This window comes from Sphaeramia orbicularis, chromosome 3 (assembly GCF_902148855.1).
Source record: "Sphaeramia orbicularis chromosome 3, fSphaOr1.1, whole genome shotgun sequence".
Classification (NCBI taxonomy): Eukaryota; Metazoa; Chordata; class Actinopteri; order Kurtiformes; family Apogonidae; genus Sphaeramia; species Sphaeramia orbicularis.
This window is the reverse complement of record NC_043959.1, coordinates 33,663,195-33,669,194: the sequence shown is the minus strand read 5'-3', so window position 1 is coordinate 33,669,194 and position 6,000 is coordinate 33,663,195. Positions and strand designations below refer to the sequence as shown.

General features: G+C 41.7%; 1 pseudogene; it reads left to right on the top strand.

Annotated features, from left to right (window-relative positions):
- The first annotated feature begins 3,751 nt into the window (after window positions 1-3,751).
- LOC115417183 (high choriolytic enzyme 1-like) lies at window positions 3,752-4,522 on the top strand (annotated as a pseudogene).
- Window positions 4,523-6,000: the final 1,478 nt, after the last annotated feature.

Sequence of the window (6,000 nt, the reverse complement as noted above, 5' to 3'; positions counted from 1 at the left end):
TTCAATATGATATCTATTAGAACCGGTCAAGAGCCTGCTGTGGATGCCAGTTTATGCCAGTGCTGTTCATTAGGTGCATTGCATTCAGTTCTAAATGAACTGGCTCCAGCATGTTTTAGATGTTAAATGAGGTAGACAAGGCTTAAATCCTCCACTGCGTTGATAACCGGCTCTCAACTCACTCTCTCTTTCTAACACACTGCTGAGAGGAGGAGGGTTAACTATCAGCTATAATGTGTAAGTGAATATCAGCCCACCACCCTCCCCCTCTCCTCCGGCTCCACTCCTCACACTCCCCCGCTCCCACACCCTCCTCCCACCCCTCCCAGCATCCCCTGCTTCCCCTGCTGCTGTTGTTGGGGTGGTCTCTGCTTCTGCTGTCACCAAGCCGCTGGTCTTTCAGTCGTCCTGCTCCTTCCCTCCCTCCCTTTTTCTTGCCGCTCTCTTAGGCGTCACAAGATTACTGAAGCAGTGCTGACATCTCTATCAGGCTGACCTAACACTCTGCCCTTTTCCTCCCTCCTCTCCTCTCCTCCTCCTGCACTCCAGGATCCATCACACTCTGCTTTGAGGAGCTCACTACAACTCATGAAAAAATAAAAGGGGAAAACAAAAACAGAGAAAAAAAAAATACAACTAAATTTTGCCTCTCCAGCAGATGAAATAAACACATTACTGCCGCCAGTCTTAGACAGTAATTTAGATAAGACTGTTCTAAGTCTCTAAGTCTTTCACTGAGACATTTCCAGGAGGTATTTCCAGGGCATCCCTGTAGTTTAGTTGGCTAAGGTATTACTTACTGCAATATGCTGCCATGATATTCCTTTTCTGTCTTATAGAATACTTAATGTCTCTATCAGTATTGAAGGAAAGATAAAAAAGTGTTTGTGACAAAGATAAATGGGACTGAGAAAAGAGATTTCTTATTGAAGTAAAGTTAATAACGGGTCAAATTTTCTGCTCAAAGTGGTAGATAGAAAATGAAAGGAAGTGTGATGTGATTTCAAGCAGGGATGGAATCCTTTACGTGGCTTTGTTGATCTCTATAATCATGGTAATTATTGGATTTTATTGGTCTTTTAACATTAGAGCTGATGTTTAATACTATTAATGGCAACATCCAAGCATGGAGATGTTTTGGATGGAGAGATGAATGAAACCCTGTATTTTTCCTTCAGACTTGTTATGTGTCTTTTACTGCACAGTGTTTATGACGAGCCGTCTAAAAAGAACACCAAGGACAACAATTCAGTGTACATCAGTGTGCGCCTGCGTCTCTCACAGTTACTTTAACATCATCAAAACAGAGCTTGTACCGTGAAAGTATGAGGGCGATACAAAATGTTCAAACATTTAAGCTAAAGAATATAGATATAATCTTTATCTGTTTAAGTTGTTATATCACAGATGCAAGAGTTGAAGGTTTTTTCATTTAAAGCCACCACAGTAATGACAGACCACTATCTACGTCAATATCTGACTCATGCATGGATATATTAACTGAATGTCTTGTCCTCTTCCCATCTTGCATTGTCCTGCTGCTTGTTTGTCTGCGTGGATAGAACGACTATTGGTGGTCAGTCCCTCAGTCCCTCTGTGGCTTAAGAAATTAGTAAAAGTAATGTTATTGTTCTTACTCAATGAAGTGATTTTAAGTCTAGTCTTTTCAGGCATATGACTGGTTTCTCTTTTCATAAGTTATATTGAATTTCCCTGGCTGAATGATGCCTTTGGTTGCTGGCTGCATTCATCCAATCACCCCCCAGTGTTAGCTTTTAAGATTTGTGAGGGGAATGATTTTCATCTGCAAACAAACTGCTGTTCTTGATAGAATTCCTTCATCGGACCAGCCTGAGTGTTGTTATTAAGCAAGCTAAAATGACACAGTCTGCAGGGGGGCCTGCCAGTGGAAAGATGCTGTCCATTAGCTGTCAACAATGACCACTGGGCCTACCCTCCCATGGGACTGGCAAGCAAGGCATCGTCTCATCCCGAGTCTGGCTGAGAGATCACACAGGCCCCATTGTCTCAACCAGCCTGGGGTCTTATTGTAGCAGCGCCTCTGGGAAAGGACGAGCCTGCACGTCCGTGGTCTGTTGAAGAATGGGCTTTCTCCAAGCTAAGGCCACGAAAACTGTAAGGGATAAATCTAGGGGAACACAGAGAGGCTACGGAGTAGATTTGGAAAAGGGGCACCCCTTCTTAGACAAGTTTGGAGTCCCCATCCAGACCTCCCTCTCCCTCTAACTCTCCCAATGCTGACCTCCCTTCTCCACCTCTGTTTAATAATGCCTGGGCCTTGGTCATTATTTTGGGCAGATGGAGACGGGGGCAGGCAGTGAAAGGAGCTGGTGTCACTCCTGAGGAGAGGATGGTAGGGATGACAGAGAAGAAAAAGCGAATCAGAGAAAAGATCAAAAGCAGAAGCTCGCCTTTCACTCGCCTGAAAGCACTAAAGAGGATAAGGAACGATCGGGCCTGGGGTCTCCTGTCCTCTCTGGCAATTAGACTCAGCTGATGGAGAGAAAGGCGTGAATGGCAGGGTTCAAGGCCCTCTCTAGGGCTCACACAACGGGAAGGAGTTTTTTCCCCGACGCCTCCTTTATCTTCCTCTCCTTTCAGAGTGTCAGAAATGCAGCTGAAATATCTCTCCAAAAAGACAGCACAATCCCCAATGCCAAACCTTAATCACGGTGGCTGATGAGATTGAGAGGGGGGGTGTTTGAGAGAAAACACACATTCTTTTCACAATTCATCTTTACACTTTATATGAGGCCAGGATTCAAGGGAGGTGTAGTAGGTTTACATGTGATAATTAAATTGAACAAATAAGAGTCCATATTTCTCCAGACAAGATGGCATATTACGTCCTAGGTACCTAGTTAAATGGCAATGAACAAGTACATCTTATTGTGTTTTAAAAACATATTATTAAAAAAATATGAGGGTGCTTTCGAGGGCTTACAAGGCTCATCTGAGATGAAAACCTTTTTGCTTCCAAGGTAAATAATTTTAAACAGACAAAATGCACACAGTGAAATTAAAAACTGTAATATGGTATAACTAACAGAAACAGAATTTAACGAAAATACATAAAGAACTAGCAAACATGAGTCAGTGGACTCATGCTATTAGGCTCCGAGTCCCTGCCATGAGTCGTTTGCACAATGGCTTGTTCTGTTTCAGACAATTTAGTATTCATTTTTTGACTAGAGAGCTGTCTTGGGCATGGCCACAGCAACATGTCCCATAGGAACCTATTACCATCCTCTACATATGCAAGAGTTTCAATGGGCCGTCTATCATCCTCACAAAGGGACACACAGCTTTTGCTTCAATTTTAACAGCTTGTCATAAAAGGCGCACAGGGGATTTCAATTACGCAGGTCATCAGAGAGTGAAGAAACAGTATTTAGGTCACACAAATTTAATTTTAACATAGATACTTTGATAAAGGTCATAGAAAATCCAACTGAAAACCAGTTGAGTTGAGTGTAGCTAAGGAGCAATGTGACACATGAAGACAATAAATGGAAGAAAAACTTGGTGGGGTTTGATCCTTTGTTTTAGAAGTAGGTTTGTCCGCAAGTCCGTCATTCAAAGGTTTATTTAGTCCTGATAGTGTGGACCCCTGCCCATAAAACCCCTGCAGACACACCTGTAGTGGAGAGTATAAAGACCCTGGTCTGAGGTGAGTCCGACATTCGGCTTCCAGGAGTCTCCACTACCACTAGACCAACGGAGCCTGAGGATGACTTCCTCTGCCAGTCTGCTCCTGCTGGTCCCAGATGAGGATGATACTGTTGATATCCCTACCAGGATTCTGACCTCCAGCAACGCCTCCAGACAGATCCTGCTGGAAGAAGGCCTGCTGGGTCAAACAACCAGAACTAACAGCAAGATAAGGATCCCTCACAGTATTAAGTAGTGACTTCAGCGACTATGAAGAGCAGAAGATTAGATATGTCATGCAGGCCTTCAAGAGCCAAACCTGCAGCACTTTGGCCCCTATCAGAATGATTAGGTCTACATCAGCATCGAGAGCAAACCTGGATGCCTCTATTCTGGGTAAAACAGGAAGTGGACATGTCCTCTCTCAACAGGCTGGGCTGCCTCTACCCCGGCATCGTCCAACATGAGATCAACCTCAATCAGGAGTGACTGCATCAAATACAACAAGATCAACTGGGAAACATCTACTCAGGGATGGCCTTCAACTTCCACAAACAGGAAGCCAATAACCTGGACACACTCTTCAACTCTGTCATGCACTATGAATCGGGCACGGCAAGGTCTCCATTACTCCCATCCTCGACCCAACGTCCAGATCGGCCAGAGAAAGGGTTTATCCCTGTGGAACATCACAAGGATCAAACTACTCTACAGCTGCCAAATTCAATACATCTGAAACCTCCTGACTTAAATTAGAATTTAAGAAAACAAGGTAGCTTAATGACTAATGCAATTTCCTAAGCAGACAACAGAATGTTAAATTATAAGAATTAATCTGTCCAGGACTATTTTACTATTAGCCACAAAAAAAAAAAAAAAAAAAAAATTAAAGCAGCACAGATCAATCTTTATTTGTTACTCTTTTGTTTCCATTCATGAATTGTAACAAAATAATCAAATGCATGAAATGATCTTGTCTGGTTTTCATTGAGGGGATGCTATGCTAAAACTATTGTTTGCCGAATACTGTAAAATAACAGCACAAATTCAAATGTGTACCTTTGTTTTGTTCCAAAAATACCAGTGGTCCATACTGTTGTACCATGTTACATGGACTTATTACTAAGAAAACATGCACCATAGATAATTTAGTGTTTCACAACATTATGCCGTAGAGCAATTTTAGTAACAAATGTAACATATTTATTTACCTCTTTTTAAAGGAATAGACTTCACTAGGACAACTGTTACAGAGGTCATTAGCAAGAGTTTTTTGGTATTTTTACATGGATTATTAAAGAAAAGATATACATCTTATTGCTATATCTTCTTAGAGACATAGTAAAATAATCTTCCATTAAATGGTAATGAGTTTCTGTAAGAAATACAATTGTCTTTTGATTACCTATGAGGATCAATGGACCTTGCCTCATGGAAAAGCTAGAAGCATAAAATAAGTATAACAGACAAAATATTACTATAAATCATCTAGTTTCTTTGTGAGATGTTATTCTGCATGGATCTTCACAAGATGAACATCTCATGTGAATCACAACTTCTTAAATATTTAGTCCTCAGTGTGAAATTTTGATTAACTTTCTGATATTTAGGTTTTATAAAATGAGTAAAGTCAGAATTTCCTGTTTCCTGAGAACACATTGGTAAGCAAAACACCCACAGAGGGCCAACTTAATGTCAGAATCTTGGTCTCTCTCACAAACCCACTTTTGATCTGATCTGTCAATCAGAGCTGTCAGCTGTTCGCAGCCTCAGGCTCTTGTAGATCAGCAGCTTTGATGTCGCTCTGCTTCGGGACGGCAGAGTCGCCCCACAGCCTCTGGGCTTCAGCAAAGCCAGTACAGACTGTGTCTGTGATTTACCTGGACACAGACTCCCTGAGGGGTTGTTAACACTGTAGGGGGTGGGGGGGTCACACAGGGTCTCCACATGGCCAAAATCAAGCTCATTACTGAGACTACAAACAACTAATGACTTTTGAATATGAATGAAACAACTGTGATCAATCGTTTTTCAAAAATCATGATGAAGTATGTCAACAGTCGATGCAGATCACCATGTTATTCCTTGGATGACACCATCCTGACGTGACTTAATAAGAACACACACATGCACTTCATGTTTCTGCTCAGGTAAATGTTACCATTGAGTTATATTACACACAGCTAAGCATACTTTTAGTACAACTAGTTTACTATTTTAATCTGTTATACAGTTCAATTACTGCATATGGTCCTGCTTAGTTGCACACTGCTACATACTTACACTTTTTTGGACCAAACCATTTGCTGATGCGAGTTGTCTCATACC